The following is an 18,776-nucleotide window of genomic DNA, read 5'->3' on the forward strand; positions in this document are numbered from 1 at the left end:
GAGTTGAGCTATACTCCCCTGCATTCCTAAATCTAATTCTTTTACATACAGAGTGAAAAATTGGGGCTCCAATATAGATTGCTGGGAAGACCACTGGTCACTGCCCACCATTCGAAGAATGGCTTATTTATACCAACTCTCTGATTCCAACCACCCAACCAATTTCCTATCCATTCCAATTCAATTTTAGCTAGCAACCTTTTATTTGGCATCTTCTGAAAGTCCACCTCGGCGACATCCAGTGATTCTCCTCCATCGACCCCCTCAGCGTCCCATATTACGTTGTCCTAATCTGTCCACTCCCACTTTGTCTTGACATGGCCTCCAATTGTCGCAAATAAATAAAGTGACCTACCTACCTGGACCTGTATAGTGTGGATCAGGCATTAACGATCTGAGATTATCCTTCCGGTCTGGATACTATAGGGTTGAAATTACAATCAGATCGGTTGCTTGCACCAACTTGCTCTTTGGGTTGGTCAACGCGGTGTCTAACGGGTTAATGCCTGTGTTAAAATAGCACAGACAGGAATTTGGTACGAGCAGATTAAGCGTTCTTACCAAAACAGCAGCAATCGGAAAACATGCCCCATTGCCTGCTTGTTGATATTTCACTTTGATAAGGCGCTCCAAAATGCTAATGCCCTGGTCATCGGAGTTATGAGCATATAAGGAGACTTTTCTGCTGTAAATGTGCTGGTTCTCCCATGCACATATCAGCCTTGACAGCTTTGGAGCTGAGGCTAGTCCAAATGGCAGCATTTTATATTGAAAACATATTTTGCTGCTGAAAGCATCAGGAATGTCCTGCAGTTCTCTGACTGGAGTGTTGAAACAGGCGTTTTGTAAATTGACATTTCACATCCAGGCTCCCAAACTACGTGCCGGTGTTATTGAGGATGGCGAAAGCTGACAGCATCGCCAGTGCCAGAGACACACGATAACCATCTGGAGCAAAAATATCTGTGTCACTCGAGGTACTTGCCCAGAAGGTAATCATGGTAAAGGTTTTCAAAAGACTTCCAATTCCACAACAAGACTTGCAGCTTCAATGTTTCATAACCTTACATAGGATTACATAAGATATACGGCACAGAAACAGGCCATTCAGCCCAACCAGTCCATGCCGGCGTTAATGCTCCACTCGAGCCTCCTCCTGACTTTGTTCATCTAACTCTACCAGCATAACCCGCTCTTCCCTGCTCCCTCATATGCTTGTCTAGCCTCCCTCCATCTATACTATTCGCTTCAACCGCTCCCTGTGGTAGAGAGTTCCACATTCTCACCACTCTCTGGGTAAATAAGTTTCTCCTGAATTCCTTATTTGATTTCTTGGTGACTATCTTATATTGATGGCCTCTAGTTATGCTCTTCCCCACAAGTGGCAACACTCTCTCTGTGTCTACTGTATCAAAATGTTTCATAATTTTAAAGACCTCTAATAGGGCACCCCTCAGCCTTCTCTTTTCAAGAGCAAAGAGACCCAGCCTGTTCATCCTTTCCTGATAGGTACAACCACACATTTCTAATATCATACTTGTAAATCTTTTTGCACCCTTTCCAGTGCCTTCATATCCTTTTTATAATATGGCGACCAGAATTGTACACATTATGTGTGGTCTAACCAAGGTTCGATACACAGGAACATAGAAACAGGAATAGGCCATTTAGCCCCTCGAGCCTGTTCCGCCATTCAATGAGATCATGACTCATCTGCGATCGAACTCCATATACCCGCCTTTGGCCCATATCCTTTAATAGCTTTGGTTAACAAAAACCTTTCAATCTCAGATTTAAAATAAACAATTGATCTCGCACCAATCGCCATTTGCGGAGGAGAGTTCCAAACTTCTACCACCCTTTGTGTGTAGAAGTGTTCGCTAATTTCATTCCTGTTTCTCTACCTTTCAATTCTATCCCTCTAGAAATAAACCCTAGTGCTTGGTTTGCTTTTTGTATGGCCTTATTAACCTATGTTGCTACTTCTAGTGACTTCTAGTGACTTTTAGAACCTGACTGCCGCTAAGATTATTTTTCAAACAGTGACATACTTTCTGCAGTATTTTTCTTTAAAATTTGCAAAAATATATATTTTTAACTCCATTTTTGTTCAAATATTTTCTTCTATATTTTAAAGATCTCCATTGCATGGGTCAGATCTCTCCAGGAGAGCGAATAGTAACATTCTCCCAGCTGTCTGTAATGGTTTTCTGTCATGCTAATCGACGTGTGTTGACCATCCTTTTCTATTGTCCTATCTTCTATTAGTATCCTGTCTTGGTCTAAGATGGATTCAGCTATAATCAAGAACTTACCATATTAAGTGTCTCAGGTTAAAACCTATCACCTACCACTGTATGGACAGTAGATAAGTGAAGTAACTAACCATAAAAAAAAATTTGGGATACAATATATGAGTAATTTAAGAAACGACATGTGGTAAGTGAAAGCATGCTTGGGAGGAAAAAAGTGGTTTTGGAACTGTGGTTCCCAAAGCTCTCATTGGCACCTCATTGGCATCTCATTGAATGGATGCGGCTCAAGGGGCTGAATGGCCTACTCCTGTTCCTATGTTCCTATGTTCTCCACCACTGGGGTTAACCTTGTGTCATGTCTGGATGTGTTGTAGACTAATTGATAAAGATTGATTGCTATGATTAGTCAACAACTCCATTATCGATGAATCATGTGACTACCAGGATGGTAGAAGGCGACCTAGATGGACTTTGATCTTTTACGTCTATCAATTCCTATGGTCCTATGTTACCTGACTACTTACCACCATCATTTAAGAATCTATCTTCTGAGGTATCCTCAAAGCATTAGGCTTGTGAGAATGGAGGACAGTTTGAAAATAGGCAGCATTACTAACATTAACTCAGATTTGCTCTTTTTGTGGACAGATAATAGTTTATGGCTTAGGGTGACTTAGTAAGAGAACGAAAAATAATAAAACAAGACAAACGTGAAAATATTTTCAAACCTTAGTGGACAGGCAAAATAAAATTAATGAAGTAAAACCGGAGGCCCTGAATTAAATTAGTGCTTTTCGGAATATGTCCTTCTTTTGCATTTTGTTTCTCCATTACACCAATTAAAGGTGCCAACATTTCCTTCCTATGAAGGTACAAACCCTTCTTATTTCAAACTGTTTTCATAGAATAACACAGTACAGAAGGAGGCCATTTGGCCCATCGTGCCTGTGCCGGCTCTAGCTATCCAATTACTCCCACTCCCCTGTTCTTTCCCCGTAGCCCTGCAAACTTTTTCCCTTCAAGTATGTATCCAATTGTCTTTTGAAAGTTACAATTGAATCTGCTTCCACCTTTTCAGGCAGTGCGTTCTAGATCACAACTCGTTGCGTAAAAAAAGGTTTCCTCGTGTCGCCTCTGGTTCTTTTGCCAATCACCTTAAATCTGTGTCCTCTGGTTCTCGACGCTTCTGCCACTGGGAAAAGTTTCTCCTTATTTACTCTATCAAAACCATTCATGATTTTGAACACCTCTATCATATCTCCTCTTAACCTTCTCTGCTCTAAGGAGAACAACCCCAGCTTCTCCAGTCTCTCCACATAACTGAAGTCTTTCATCCCTGGGACCATTCTAGTAAATCTCTTCTGCATCCTCTTCAAGGCCTTGACATCCTTCCTTTTTTCTTTCCTCCCGCTGCTCTTCCTGAACATCTAACCATGCGACCGGCTTGAAAAACACCACCATTTTAGTTCGTAGCCGACCACTCGAAGGCGAATGAGAGCCATTCCTCAGCACCATTGCGATGGTGCTCAGTCACTCTGTTTCCACATTAAAGCAGCAAATATAAGATGGAGCACTGCTTACCATAATTAACAGCTATCCAATTGAAAAGAAAACACAGGTGCGCCAGTCATTGTGTGCCTGGCATCAAGTCAATGAGTCCACAGCTGGTTTCCACAGTAGCCTTGATGTGTGGCCATGAATAAGTTGATAAGGGAGCTTTCCAGAAGACCTGCACTGTGCCGATATTTCCCCAGACAAACCTGCCATCGATATATTTGAGGCAATAAGCAGTTTAAATTCTTAGCTTAATTAAAACTACGGCTAAAAGATTCAGAACGCCACAATAACAAAACTCTTCACCCTCTCCCAGCACATATCAAGCATTCATTTGTATAATTTCAGGAATAATCCACCAATCCTGCACTTCCAGGGAGCACGGGTTGGAGAATCAGTGGGACAGTGTTGCGGTGCTATGGGTCCAGTGAGGACCGATGCTCCCTTCGAGTGGGAGTGCGGGATCAGTTAATTTAGCCTTTAATACATAGTAAATAGCGAGGAGGGAAGCCTCAGGCTACAGGCCGATATAGACGGGATGGTCAGATGGGCAGAACAGTGGCAAATGGAATTTAACCCTGAAAAGTGTGAGGTGATGCATTTTGGGAGGACTAACAAGGCAAGGGAGTACACAATGAATGGTAGGACCCTAGGAAGGACAGAGGATCAGAGAGACCTTGGTGTGCATGTACATAGATCCCTGAAGGCAGCAGAACAGGTAGATAAGGTGGTTAAAAAGGCATATGGGATACTTGCCTTCATTAGCCGAGGCATAGAATATAAGAGCAGGGAGGTTATGATGGAGCTGTACAAAATGCTAGTTAGGCCACAGCTGGAATACTGTGTGCAGTTCTGGTCACCACACTATAGGAAGGATGTGATTGCATTGGAGAGGGTGCAGAGAAGATTCACCAGGATGTTACCTGGGCTGGAGCGCTTCAGCTATGAAGAGAGACTGGACAGGCTGGGGTTCTTTTCCTTAAAGCAGAGAAGGCTGAGGGGGGACCTGATCGAGGTGTACAAAATTATGAGGTGCATAGATAGGGTAGATAGAAAGGAACTTTTCCCCTTAGTAGAGGGGTCAATAACAAGGGGGCATAGTTTCAAGGTAAGGGGCAGGAGGTGTAGAGGGGATTTGAGGAAAAACTTTTCACCCAGAGGGTGGTTGGAATCTGGAACTCACTGCCTGAAAGGGTGGTAGAAGCAGGAACCCTCACAATATTCAAGAAGCATTTAGATGAGCACTTGAAACGCCATAGCATACAAGGCTACGGACCAAGTGCTGGAAAATGGGATTAGAATAGACAGGCCTTGATAGCCAGTGTGGACATGATGGGCCGAAGGGCCTCTTTCTGTTCTGTATAACTTTGTGGGGGAAAAATTCAGTATCACCCCGTTTGGGGCGCGATTATTGGCCGTGCGCAAAGTTAAGCGCCTGGCGCTAATTATCGCCTCCGACTGCAAACTTGGCTTTTATCACCCCCAGAGTTGATTGGAGCACTAAATCAGGTGCTACACACCTCTTTTAAGGTGCAAAGGCCGAGGAGCGAGGCGCTAAAAGAGCGCGGGCGCAGCGCAGGTGCTGTCAGTCAGCGATGGAACACAGACACACTGGCGCCAGACAGTTCTTAAAGGGGAGGGTCGATCTTGTGCTCCAGCCACACCTTGCTCATTGCAGCCTTGAATCTCAGCCTGGAGAGACCTGTGCCTAAATCTTGCAGCCAAGGACTATGGAGAGGGCCAGGGAGTGAGCACAGCGCTTCAGCGAGCGGGCCTTGGAGGCTCTGGTTGGCGCGGTGGAGCGCAGAAGATCAATACTGTACCCAGAGAGCGGCAGGAGGCCTTTGCCACGCGAGTACATAAGAGTGTGGAGGGAGGTGGCACAAAGCGTCTCCTCCAGGAGCATGGTGTCCAGGACCCATATACAATGTAGAAAAAAGTTCAACGACCTCACTCGGGTCGTCAGGTTGAGTGGCTTTTTTTCAAAACCTCTACATTCCTCCATCTCAACCTCACTCTATGGCCAGAGGGTCTTAAAACCCCAATGCCCAACACACACCCAACACCTATGGCCCTCTCATGAAACACACACGCACATTCCACACTTTGCATACAGTAAGGGCTATTCACCTATGGGAAGCACATCAGGCAAGACCATGGCTGCATACAGTAAGGGCTATTCACCTAAGGGAGGCACATCAGGCAAGACCATGGCTGTATATTGACTCAGACAGCGTCCTTTTTCTTGCAGGCCAAGCTACCTCATAATAGGAGACAGCAGCAACGGATGGGTGGAGGGCGGCCTCAGCTGCAACCCCTCAGCGATCTTGAGGAGCGCGTCCACAGGATTGTGGCAAGCCGGGCGATTGGTCCCATCACCACTGGAGAGGCCAACCCCGTTCTGGGCAGCAATGGTAAGGTCATCACCTTTTTGTCCTCTCTCCTTCCACTTGTCCCTCACACCAGCCTTTGGCACTTTCAATCCAACTTACTAAATTGCTGCATTTATTCCTCCCTTACTGCCACCCTGTCCTCATGCTAAAGCCACTCTTGTACCTCCCTGCTTTCAGATGGGGATTCGCCAGCTGAGGAGACGGGCCCTCAAGCTGCCAGTGGGAGTGAAGCTGCAGGCGAGGAGGAAGATGAAGCCGGAGAATCAGCGCCACTCTCTCCCGAGGAAGCCCATGCCCACTCTGGGAACACGCCTTCCCTGGAGGGGAGCAGGGGGTAAGGGTATGATAAGGGTGAAGCTCCAGGACCCAGCGGGCTGCAGCAACGCGATTGGGGTAGGGAAGCTCGAGGGCCTTCTCCCCGGAGGGAGAGTATGCCAGCGAGTCCTGCTGCACTGGAAATGAACACCCAGGCAGTGGACATGCATACTGAGCTCATGGGAAGGGTGCCCGAATGCATTGAATCACTGGCAAGGAGTGTGGAGTACTTCACTGTAGCACAGGTGGATGCCACGCAAATGTTTCATCCTGCAATTCAGTCACTGGCTGCCATGACCCCATCTCTGACTGCTCTCATGCAGTCTCAGATTGAGGCCACGCGAGCACTGACTGTTGCCATCCTTGCTGGTTCAGACACATTTCCCTGGGGCTCTCACCGCGCCGCAGCAGGCCAGCAATCTGTGCTCCAGCAGATTGCTCCGGATGCTGAAGTGATGCCCCATGGGAGTGCCATTGTGTCGGTTGAGCAGGGAGTTGCTGTCCTCTCTCAAGATGACAGCATTCCTGTTGCCACCGCTGTCACTTCTCCACTATACTTGCCACCGCCTGTAGGAGAAGACTGCTGCCACCCATGCAGAGTTGGTGCAGCCTGCAGCTGGGCCCTCCAGGCCCAGAGCTGGTCGAGGGCGTCCTTTAAGTGCATCTGCAGTCTCAGGTTCTGACAATCAGCAGCCTTTCACCAGCCTTGCTGCAGCCACTAGGGTCCCATTATGGAGGAGCAGTAGGGTGGGAAGGGGGGAAGTGCGCAAGGGAAGGAGATCACCCTTGAAGGCCAAAAAGTAGGAGGTGTGACAAAATGTTGGTCATTTTTTTAATAAAGGCCGAGGTTTTGAAGGGATAATTAAAAGTCCTAGCCCTTTTTGGGCTACCCCAGATCAGGCATATTCCCCAGACGTTCAACTTCAACTAAAGTTGGAGATAGCCGAATTCTATAAGATGCTTAAATGGGTCTGAAGGTTCAGGCTATCTCTCCCTAAAGGAAAGGAACGACTGAAGATGTTACCATCCTCCGGATAGCACTTTTAATAAGTTTAACTAGACTGTAACCTTCCGGATATTATGAGGGTCCGGAATACCCCCCAGAATTCTGCAACTCCTTACAAAAGAGTATACAGGAATTGGGTTCGCGAGATTGATACAGAAATACTCTGTGAGACAATTCTAAAAATATATAGTTTTATTTAAGAGGCGGGATTCATTTAACAGCTGATTCAATCACAACTTTAACAGTTCAAAATACAATTAGCTTAAACAATCTTATTCTCAGAGATCCTTATTCTCAAATCTTAACTTCATTTTATTTCCACACTTCTACTTATTCTTAATCCAGAATATCCACCAAAATCAAATACCTTGATTACCCAAGACTCAGAGTTGTAGGCTTACAGAGTGGTTCTGAAGCCGATATTCACTTGCCCGTTTCCAGCGACTTCTGTTTTCCCATTTGAAAATCCTATCTTTTATACTCTTTTTTAGTGGCTTATTCTTTGAAGTTTTCTGCTGATGTAAGCTAATTATCTTATTCATTCTCTCTGTTGAATTCTTCTATTCTTACTGTCAATTTAGCTGCTGCATGCATAATTATGTCTCTACCTTTAGGTGTTCCAAAAACCATCATAAAATGGCTACAACAGATTTATCTCTTTGATGTCATTCTTATCGAAGATTTTCCATTCAATTCTTAATATTGGCTTAACTGGTTATAACCACAGACGTTGTGACTCTGTGGTGTTCCAAGTTCAATACAAAAACCACGTGATTGCTTGGTGTCATCTATTGAAGTCATATCTTCAAAGTGTTCTGCAGGTATCATATTTACTACATGTAAATTAAAACCACTTTAACCAGGGTGTTTGCTTGTTTTCTAGCTATCTCAATTGGTTGCATATTTAAACGTGTTTCCTGTCTTATTTGATGTTACTTTTACAAAGGCACATGGTTTTTTATTATTCTGTGTTTCTGTTTCACGTGTTAGTTCTTAACACTTGTGAGCTATGGGGGCAGTTTGTGGTGGATGGACGGTATGTGGCCACCAGATGGAGACAAAGTCCCCCCTCACTCCAATTCAGGTAAAGGCCACACCCACCTCCAACACGCCTGAGGCAAATCTACCCATTAGCTCAGGAGTTCAAAAGGCAAACTAGTGCATCCCTTCAGGGCCAGTACCTGAGGAGAAAGCCAAGACTGCTGTTGAAAACCAGCTTGCAGCTGCCACAGAGAGGTCTAATATTGAACCCGGGTGGAATATTGTTTAGTTCTGAGAGCCTGATATGATTCCTGGACCGGCTGAGAAAGATCCAGTGGTAAAGTAACCCTGGCTTATTGTTTTTTGGAGGAAATTGATTTAAGGACTGCCTTCCTAACCACCTGGGGCAGGTGATGGTTTTGTTCTTCATTTTTTGAACGTCGTATGTTTTTGGATTTTGACAGACGTGAAACTTTTTCCCCGTTTTTCTAAAAATAAAACAGCTAACTGCTGTACTTCATTTACCAATCTTGTGACTGTGCTTGTGTCCTCCACCCCGCCCCCGCATCAACACACCCTTCGGTCTAGGTGGTTGCCCGCACAGAGTCGACGCCCGACGAGCTCACCCACCTGCTCAAGGAATTTCCGGAGCTCACTCACTTTCTCGGCGACGACCGCCAAACATGGTGTTGAACACCACATCGCGACGACCGCCCCCCCCGGTTTACGCCCGGGCTCGGCGATTAGAGGCCAGTAAACTCGAAGGCGGAATTCGCCACTATGGAGCGGCTGGGAATCGTTCGCCGGTCAGATAGTCCCTGGTCGTCTCCGCTACACATCGTGCCAAAGCCCAGTGGTGGGTGGCGGCCCTGTGGTGTTTATCGGCGCCTCAATGAGGTCACGACTCTGGACCGGTACCCGATACCGTACATTCAAGATTTTTCCGCCCACTTAGCCGGCACTTCGTGGTTCTCCAAGATCGACCTCGTCCGCGGGTACCACCAAGTGCCCGTCCACCCTCGGGATGTCCAGAAGATGGCGGTCATTACCTCGTTTGCCCTTTTTGAATTTTTACGAATGCCTTTCGGACTCAAAAATGCCGCGCAGGCGTTCCAACGCCTCATGGATTCGGTGCTATGGGATCTCAAATTCCTTTTCGTGTACCTCGATGACATCCTCGTCGCCAGCGCGTCAAAGGAGGAACATCTACGTCACCTGCGCGTCCTTTTCCGCCATCTCCAGGAACATGGCCTTATAATTAACCCAAACAAGTGCCAATTCGGACTGAGGCAGATCGATTTTCTGGGCCACTGCATCACTGCAGAAGGGGCACTGCCACTCCAGGCGAAAGTGGCAGCCGTCGCTGCGTTCCCACGGCCACAATCCGTCAAGGCGCTCCAAGAATTCCTCGGCATGGTAAAATTTTACCATCGCTTTGTCCCCCGGGCTGCCCAGCTCATGTGGCCACTCTACGAGGCACTCCGAGGGAAACCGGGGAAGGAACCTGTGATTTGGTCGCCGGTTATGGACTGCGCTTTTGGGGACACGAAGGAGGCCCTCGCCAATGTGACGATGTTGGCGCACCTGCTGCCCGGCGCCACCATCGCGCTCACGACAGATGCGTCGAACTACGCTGTCGGCGCCGTGCAAGAGCAATGGGTCGACGGGACATGGCAACCGCTGGCGTTTTTTAGCCGCCAGTTACGTAGTAACGAACGTAGCTATAGCACATTTGACCGGGAGATGTTGGCGTTGTTCCTGGCCATCCACCACTTTCGCTTTTTATTGGAAGGACGCCAATTCGTCGCTTTCGTGGATCACAAGCCCCTAATGTTTGCCATGGCCAAGGCGACTGAGCCGTGGTCGGCCCGAAAGCAACGGCAACTCACTTTCATTTCCGAGTTTACCACCGACATCCGGCACGTGGCCAGCAAGGACAACGTTGTTGCCGACTGCCTCTCGCGTGCGGCCGTCCAGGCCGTCCAGCTGGGTCTCGATTATTCGCTAATGGCGGCTGACCCGGAGATGCACGCTTTCCGTTCCGATTCGTCCTGCCTGCGGCCAGTGGACGTAATCTTCCACTCAGACGGCACGTTCTTGCTCTGCGATGTCTCCCTGGGAGACCCACGCCCGATCGCTCCATCATCCTGGCGCAGGAAAGTTTTCGATATCGTGCACAGCCTTGCACACCCGGGCGTGTGTGCTTCGCAGAAATTGTTAGCATCCAAGTTTGTCTGGAGGGGAATGAGAAAAGATGTGCGCGACTGGGCCAACGCCTGTGTCGTGTGCCAGAGGGCGAAGGTGCAGCACCACGTCAAAGCTCCTGTCGCCGTTTTCGAGGTACCGGAGCAGCGATTCGATCATGTTCATATCGACCTCGTGGGCCCACTACCACCGTCACAAGGGTTCACGCATCTTCTGACGATCGTCGACCGTACCACCAGATGGGCGGAGGCCATTCCATTGACGTCCACCACCTCCACGGATGTCGCCCGGGCTTTTCTTTCGTCCTGGGTTGCCAGTTTCGGCGTGCCATTGGACATTTCATCAGACCGCGGGCCGTAGTTCTCGTCTGCTTTGTGGAACGCCGTGGCTTCAGAATTGGGCGCCAAGCTCCATCGCACCACAGCTTACCACCCGCAAGCCAATGGATTATGCGAACGCTTTCACCGTTCTTTGAAGGCATCACTGCGGGCTACCCTCCAAGGGACTGCGTGGATGGATAAGTTGCCATGGGTGATGCTCGGGTTGCGCACGGCGCCTAAAGAGGACCTGCAGGCGTCGGCCGCCGAACTGGTTTATGGCCAGCCGCTCAGGGTCCCTGGCGAGTTTCTCCCGTCGCCGATGCGTCCGTGGTCCGCCACTGAACAACTGGAGGCTCACCGGGCCGCAGCGCACGCTTTCCGGCCCATTCTGACTTCACAGCACGGACTGCCCGCGTCACATGTCCTGCTGGAGCTTATGAGGGCTAAATTCGTTTTTGTCCGGCAGGATGCCCACCGTAGTCCCCTCATGCCTCCATACACGGGCCCTTTCCGAGTACTGCAGGCGGGCGCCAAGAGTTTTCTAGTGGACGTCGGAGGTAAACCCGACCACATTTCCGTGGACCGCCTCAAGGCTGCACACCTGGACCTCGAGCAGCCAGTCGAAACCACACGGCCGCCACGCCTGGCCCATCGGCACCGCGACCCAGCTCCTCTCCTGCACCGTCCATTCCTCTCTGGGAATATCAGAGTCGCTCCGACAGGATTGTCCGACCTCCTCTGCGATTGACTTTGACGATTAAAGACACTTCTGGGGGGGTGCATGTGGCAAAACCACCAATGAACTCCTGTACAAATGCATAACTGTCTTTAAACCAATGTTACAGCATCTATGTTCGTTTGCTGAGTGTAAACAGGCTTTCTGTAAAAGCCCTGAAACAACGCGATGACATCACGTTGGTCACGTGATGCCCCGAACGGCGGGAAACGTGATGACGTCATGACGTCAGAGTGGGAGGTCCTGAGTTCAGCCCTCGTGGAACAAGCTGCTTTATGGACCTGTTTGCTGTTGCTCCTGCATGTTTTTGTTTTGTTCACTTGTTTAATTAAATTTGGTTGATTTACTGAACTGACTCGACCTCAGTGATTCAGTTAGGAATCCGTTGATTCCTACACTAAAGTTTTACTTACCTTTTTACTTCTTCCTGCAGGCTTCCTCCCTTCAGGTCTTGGGAGTCCCTCAGCTCACCGGCACAGAAAGCAGAATGGCCGCTGAACTGTCAAAAGCTGCAGCCTTCTGCTTTCTGGTCAGGAAGGCTTTCTAATTGAGTCTTGAGTAAAGACACAACTTAGAAGACAGATTGTCAGAGTTTGACAGCTTCATAGAGCTGTCAAACGATGACATTTCATCTGTCAAAAGCTCTTGACAGATGAAACGGCACTCGCTGACGTCACCTGTAACTGGCTTTCCCTTAATTGGCCTGCTGAGCCCGCTGGGCGGGCTTAACAAGGTCAATCAAGGGAAAATAGCGTGGGTTGGCCACAAGTCGATGGAGGCGGGACTAAAACCCAACAAGTGGGAGCCCGCCTCCAAAAGCTCCCCTTTGACAAAATCCAGCCCTATGACTCTATTCACACTGACAAGGAATAATCAAGCCTCTGATTCCTCATTTAACGCCAGATGGGAGAAGGCCTCATTTTTCTCATTAATTGATGCCCTGCTAATGAAATCACTGCAATATGTGGGTAATGTGCAAACTCTGAGGATGAGATTTCGTATGCAGGTTGCTAATTGCTCATCTTTCGGATGAAACGTTAAACCGAGGCCCGGTTTCCCTCTCAGGTGGACGCAAACAATCCTATGGCACTATTTCAAAGAAGAGCAGGAGAGCTCTCCTGGTGTCCTGGCCAATTCTTATCTCTCACCCAACATCACTAAAACAGGTCCTTATCACATTCCTGCTCGTGGGACCTTGCTCTGTGCAAATTGGCTGCTGCGTTTCCTACATTACAACAGTGACGACACTTCAACTGGAAGTTCATTGGCTGTACAGCGCTTTGGGGCATCCTGAGGTCGTGAAAGATGTTATATAAATGCAAGTTCTTTCTTTCTTGCAGAGAAAAGCAGACATTCTCCCAATTGTCATTAAATTAGGAATTTCACTTTTTCAATGCACAGAGGAGGGGAAAAGGAAAGAGAGGTTTCTGCAACTGGTAAACAAGTTTTATTGTAATTTTTGACCTGCTGGCTAATAGGTAGGAGTCAGAGAATCTACTGACTCATTAGCTCATGGCTGATGTTATCTTCAGCGCTGTAATTTGTTCAGTGCCTGCATAACCAATGTGCTCTGTCGTCGGTGGCCTTGGTCTCTAGCCATGTTACACTGCAGTAACTGGTGAGGCCAGTATCAAGAAAAAGGAACCGCAAATGCTGGAAATCCAAAATAGAAACGGGGAAGGCTGGAAATAAACGGCAGAACCATTTTTTTAAAGAAAAGAAATCGTAAATACTGCCCATCACTCGGACAGAATTAGCTTCCTCTCCTCACTCACAGCCAGGATAAATAGTTAACACGATGCTTACCAGCCATAGAGAAATGGAGCTTGTGCTGAAAGAGTTTCACATCTCGTTAAAGAAAGACTTGTATTTATATAGCGCCTTTCATGACCACCGGACATCCCAAAGCACTCTACAACTAATGAAGTGCTTTTGAAGTGTAGTCACTGTTGTAATGTGGGAAACGCGGCAGCCAATTTGCGCACAGCAAGCTCCCACAAACAGCACTGTGATGATGACCAGATAATCTGTTTTAGTGATGTTGATTGAGGGATAAATATTGACCAGGACAGCAGGGATAACTCCCCTGCTCTTCTTCAAAATAGTGCCATGTGGATCTTTAAAATCCACCTGAGAGGACAGATGGGGCCTCGGTTTAACGTCTCATCCAAAAGGCAGCACCTCTGACAGTGCAGCGCTCCCTCAGCACTGCACTGGAGTGTCAGCCTAGATTTTTATGCTCAAGTTTCTGGCATGGTGATTTGAACCCGCAACCTTCAATAACTCAGAGGCGAGGGTGCTATCAACTGAGCCACAGCTGACTCACTTTAATAAACAATGTGAATGACAATAGTAGGGAAAAAAACAATCGCTGTTAGTAATCTCACGAGTCATTGGGAGGAGGTTTTAGTAAACCTGAATTCTGTACGGTGAGAATCAGTGGAAGACGTTCAATCAATTGAGGCTGGATGTTAAACTTGTGTGTTATAAATCCTCCACCTGTTGGCTTGGATTCTGCCGTCCATACTTGAAGCTTTTTCAAAATATGGAACACACCTTTAAACTGTAATAAACTCTGCTTTGGTTGTGTTTTGTTGCATGAATGGAACTAGTAGATGTATTTTATCTAGATTTTCGAAAGGCCTTCGATAAGGTAGCCCATAATAGACTGATGAACAAGGTCAGAGAATGCGGAGTCAGGGGACAAGTAGCAGAATGGATTGCTGGCTGGCTTTCAGGACAGAAAGCAGAGAGTGGGAGTAAAGGGTAGCTATTCACAGTGGCAGAAGGTTGGTAGTGATGTTCCACAAGGATCAGTGCTGGGACCACTGCTGTTCACAATTTACATTAACGATTTAGACTTAGGAATCAAAAACACAATTTCTAAATTTGCGGATGATACCAAATTGGGGGGGATAGTCAACAAATTACAGGAGGACTGCAACAAATTACAGGAGGACATTAATAAACTTGCAGAATGGGCAAATAATTGGCAAATTAATTTCAACACAGATAAATGTGAGGTATTACATTTTGGTAGGAAGATTAGCGAGGTCACTTATCACTTGGAGGGTGCGAGTCTAGGTGGGTAGAGGAACAAAGGGATCTCGGAGTACAAATACACAAATCACAGGTTATCAAGGCTATTAAAAATGCAAACCAAGCACTTGGGTTTATTTCTAGAGGGATAGAATTGGAAAGTAGGGATTTTATGCTAAACCTGTATCGAACCTTGGTTAGACCACAGTTGGAGTACTGCATGCAGTTCTGGTCACCATATTATAAAAAGGATACAGAGGCACTGGAGAAGGTGCAGAGAAGATTGACAAGGATGACACCAGAAATGCGAGGGTATACATATCAGGAAAGGATGAACAGGCTGGGTCTCTTTTCTCTTAACAAAAGAAAGCTGAGGGATGACCTAATAGAGGCCTATAAAATTATGAAAGGTTTTGATAGAGTGGATACAGAGAGAATGTTTCCACTTGTGGGGAAGAGCATAACTAGAGGCTGTCAATATATGAAATCCAATAGGGAATTCAGAAGAAACGTCTTTACCCAGAGAGTGGTGAGAATGTGGAACTCGCTACCACAGGGAGTGGTTGAAGCGAATAGTATAGATGCATTTAAGGGGAAGCTAGACCAGCATTTCAGGGAGAAGGGAATAGAGGGTTATGCTGATAGATTTAGATGAGGAAAGACGGGAGGAGGCTCGAGTGGAGCATAAATGCCGGCATGGACTGGTTGGGCCAAATGGCCTGTTTCTGTGCCGTATATCCAATGTAATCCTATGTAAACTGTTTCTTCATTGGCCTTTTCTGAGATATTTTTAAACAGCCCGTGGGAGATTGACAGTTTGGGCCCAAAATGGTGTCCCGCGTTGACCGAATGCTAGAGGGAGCAGGTGAGGAACCAATTGTTGTCGTCGATGTGGGAGCGAGTAACATAGGTAGAAGAAGAGACCCTTCATGGTAAATTTAGGGCATTAGGAAGGAAGCTTAAAGGGAGGACCTCAAGTGTGGTATTTTCTGATATACTGCCCATGCCATGTGGTAGTGAAGCGAGGCAAAGGGCAATTAGACAGATCAACGTATGGCTAATGCTTTGGTGCAGGGACTCAGTCCCTTGGTTCCTTAAACAATGGGACACCTTTTGGGATAGCAAAACACTGCGGATGCTGGAAATCCGAAATAACAACAGAAAACGCTGGAAAAACTCAGCAGGCCAGGCAACATCCATGGAGAGGGAAATAGAGTTAACATTTCAGGTCGAAACCCTTCGTCAGAACTGAGAAAAAAGGCAGGAAATGAAACAGATTAAAAGGCCAGTTTGGGGGCTGGGAAATGGAGGAGGGGTGGAAGAACAAAAGGGAAGTGAAGAGACATTAAGAGATATTCAAGACGAGACGAGATGGTAATAGGACAAGTAAAGAGACAAAAGATGGCTCTAGATGAAGTGTGAAATGCGCTGGCAGAATGAGACAGCTTCCATATGGGAGAGAAAAAAAGGGAAAGGCACAAACCAGAGGTGTGGATAAAAAATATATAAAAATGTAATAGGGGCCGAGGTTATGATCTGAAATTGTTGAACTCTATCGAGTCCGGAAGGCTGTAAAGTGTCTAATCGGAAGATGAGGTGCTGTTCCTTGATGGACACCTTTTGGAATAGCTGGAGCCCAGATCGACTGGATGGAATCCACCTAAACACAAGGTGGGGTAGAGATGTTGGCAGCCAGGATAGATAGACTGGTGGGGAGTGTTTAAAATAGACGTGGGCATAGTTGTGGTAGGTGTGAGAGAAGACCTGTACTGATCGGTGCAGACCTTAAGGAGCACCAGTGAAAACACAAGTCAAAGTTTAATGAGTCTAATTCCAATAGTGGGAGATAAAGAAAGTAAAAATGTTAATAAAATAAATGAGAAAGGTGAAAAGGATTGGAGCCGTGCTTGCATTAATGCAAGAAGACTGACAAATAAGATGTGTGGTCCAGAAGGTCTTGTCGGGTTGATAGATTGGACATCATTGGCATCACAGAGGCATGGTGGAATGATTCCAATCAATAAGACACATCTCTGGAAGGATATAAATTATTTAGAAGATGCTGTATCAGGAGAAAAGGAAACAGTGTAGCAGTATCTATAAACTCCAGTATTGAGGCACAAGTGAGGGAGAATATAAAAATGGACTGGGCAGACACAGAATCGCTTTGGGAAGAATTAATAGATGAAAACAGGTAAACTTTTACTGGGGATATGGTATAGATCCGTAGGCCAGGGTGGGATTAGGAACTAAGAATGAGATAAGGAAGGCGGCTAGTAAGGTACAACTATAGAAGCTGGAGATTTCAACTTACTAGAAATTGACTGGGACTGTTGTGTCCGTGTGTTAATAGAGACACTGAAGGCAGGAGTTGGTTTCACAGGTGTTTACTGAACAAAGCCTGGAGGTGAACTAACTGATACAACACAATATACAGGCTTATATAGCCCGAGTGGCCATTACCGGCATTACAGTACACAGGGGGCTCTTAAAGGCACATACACTACAATTCCTCCCCTTTTAGCCAACCAGTACCTAATATTTTAAGTAATCATTAATTACATGTTACAAGAACAATAATCTACACATTGCTGCAGTTAATCAATTATAAGTCAGTCTCTCTGGAGGCTTCCTGACTCGGTCCGGATAACGCCTCGGTGGTGTAGTAGTTTCTGGTGGTGTAGTAGGTTCTTTTGGCAAGGCTGATTCTGCTTGAATGCCAGTGTCGGGTTCATCTGGTTCCAGTATCACCGGATCGGAGGTCGATACTATGGGTATCTCTACTTCATCATTAGGCGTATAGAGTTGTGGTGTAGGTTGTCCCTTTTCGGATGACTCTATGATTTGGTCAGCATGGCGCCTTATTATGCTTTCTCCAATGTCCACGGTATACATCAGCGGTCCTAGTTGTGTGCAAATAGTTCCAGGCTGCCATTTCTCAGTACGGTAGTCCCGGGCCAAAATTTGTTGACCTATCTGGAAGGTTCTAGTTGGCCTTTCATTCATGCCTTGAAATTGCCGGTTCTCCACGTCCCTTCTGATGTTTGGCTTGATCAAATCCAGCCGGCATCTTAGGCTTCTATTGAAGAACATCATGGTGGGAGTTTGGTTTGTAACCATATGTGTTGCATTCCTGTATGCAAACAAGAAGTTATCCACCTTATGCTGAAGTTTTATGTCTTCATTACCCATGGCCTTTATGGCCTTCTTGAAGGTCTGGACAAACCTTTCAGCCAATCCATTGGTGGCGGGATGGTATGGGGCGGATGTGTAGTGCTTAACCCCATTGTTTTTTAAGAACATCCTGAATTCTTCGGACACAAATTGCGGTCCATTATCAGAACAGATCTGTTCAGGCAGCCCATTCCTGGCAAATATGGTCCTTAATACTGTGATGGTTTTTTCTGTGGTGGTGGAGGACATCTTTATTACCTCCGGCCACTTGGAGTGTGCATCAACCGCAATAAAGAACATTGAGTCCATAAATGGACCAGCAAAGTCGATGTGTACCCTTTGCCATGGAGATGAGGGCCACTCCCATGGATGTAGAGGGGCTTGTGGTGGAGCGTTTTGGACCTTCTGGCATCCTAGGCAGCTCTTGGTCATTTCTTCGATGTCTCCATCGATACCTGGCCACCATACAAACGCCCTGGCTAGGTTCTTCATTTTCACTCCACCCAGATGCCCCTCGTGAAGCTCCTTTAGAACTTTATCCTGGAGTTTGGGTGGAATCACCACTCTGGATCCACACATCAAGGTTCTTCGGCACACTGACAGCTGTTCTCTTCTTTGCGAGAATGCTGGCAACAGTGGTTCGCCATGTGCTGGCCATCCCTTCACTGTTAAATCGTAAACTCGTGAGAGAGTCGGGTCATTTCTCGTTTCCCTTTCAATGGCAGAATTTGTTACTGGTAGACATTCGACTATGGTAGAGTGGAACATCTCCACTGGGTCTACTGTAGGTGCCTCTTC

Source organism: Somniosus microcephalus, chromosome 2 (assembly GCF_052327205.1).
Source record: "Somniosus microcephalus isolate GS21.2 chromosome 2, FLI_Smic_1.0, whole genome shotgun sequence".
Lineage (NCBI taxonomy): Eukaryota > Metazoa > Chordata > Chondrichthyes > Squaliformes > Somniosidae > Somniosus > Somniosus microcephalus.